Source organism: Rousettus aegyptiacus, unplaced genomic scaffold (genome assembly GCF_014176215.1).
Source record: "Rousettus aegyptiacus isolate mRouAeg1 unplaced genomic scaffold, mRouAeg1.p scaffold_m13_p_4, whole genome shotgun sequence".
Classification (NCBI taxonomy): domain Eukaryota; kingdom Metazoa; phylum Chordata; class Mammalia; order Chiroptera; family Pteropodidae; genus Rousettus; species Rousettus aegyptiacus.
The window spans coordinates 21,112,336-21,113,683 of NW_023416307.1; the positions used below are offsets into that span (position 1 = coordinate 21,112,336).

Sequence of the window (1,348 nt, forward strand, 5' to 3'; positions counted from 1 at the left end):
TAGCTTTCATTTTCATAGCAGGCTAATTAATTAAATGCTCTAATTAGGGGTTATATATGTCTAATTAGGAATTTCAAGTAATTAAAAATGAAAAAGTAAATGATTACATAATAAATGTAGTTTGTTTAGTAGATAATTTTTTAAATATGAGATCCTTGTGGAAAAAGCGCAATGAAACACATTCGCGGTGATAAAAATGTTGGAAACCATGAGTCTATACCAATCACTTGGCAATTAGACATCTTTCTATACTACTGCTGCCTAAGTGAGTATTTATTCATGATTTATACACTACCTCTGTCTGAAAGCATTTATATTGTCTCATTCTAGATAAACTTTCAATATTTTAGTTATTTTTCTGCCCAACGAGATTGTAGAGACCTTAAGAAAAAAGAATACCAGGCATTTTCGGGACAGTTTTTCCTTGTCCTACTCACTGATCAGTGGGTTGTTTGAATTTTCTGCTTAGATTCACTCATTGCCCTCAGTCAACAAATACTTACTGAGAACCTATTATGAGCCAATCACTGTACCTAATGCTAAGTGTGATTAGGTGAAAAGGAATACACAGAAAAGGAATAGGCAGTCTATGGCCATGCTACCCTGAATAAATCCAATCCTGTCTGATCTTGGAAGCTAAGCAGAGTCCATCCTGGTTAGTACTTAGATGGGAGACCACCTAGGAAGACCAGGTGCAGTAGGCGTAAAAAAAAAAAAAAAGAAAAGGTCCTTGCAATCCGTGAGGTCAACCAAGTGTTGCCTTACCTAAAAAATAAAAAAAATAAAAAAAAAATAAAATTGAAAAAAAAAGAAAAAAAAAAGGAATAGGCAGAGAGTGTTCAAGGAAAAGAGAGCAGTTTTTTGCAAAAGCTGAGGTGGGAAAGACCTGGGCTAGTCCTAGGAACTGAAAGGACAGTAGGTGTAAGCTGTGTGGGTGAAGTGAGAACGGAATGAGATGAGCTTGGAGAGGCTAGCAAAAGCCACATCATGCATGGCCTGTAGGCCGTAGTAAGAAGTCCTGAAAAGTTCACTCTGATTGTTCTGGGTCAAGAGATTGAGGCTGGGGTTAGGGTGGCAAGAGATATATCAGGGAAATCAATTTGGAGGACAGGTGTTGGCTTAGAACAAAGTAGTAGAAAGGGAATAAAGTACATTTGAAATTTACTGTGAAGGTAGAAACCATAGGATTTAGAGATGGATTATATGTAAGAGATGAAAGGGAGAGGTTTCTGGCTTGAGCAATTGCATGACATGTACCATTTACTGCGTAGGGAAGACTGGCTGGGCAAGGACAGGTTGAGCTAGGAGTCTTTAAAAGAAAATAGAGTTTGGTTGAGGTTATGTTTTA

At 37.3% G+C, this 1,348-nt stretch overlaps 1 pseudogene; it reads left to right on the forward strand.

Moving 5' to 3' along the window:
* Positions 1-585: 585 nt before the first annotated feature.
* On the forward strand, positions 586-704 carry LOC118602165 (annotated as a pseudogene).
* The last annotated feature ends 644 nt before the right edge of the window (positions 705-1,348 follow it).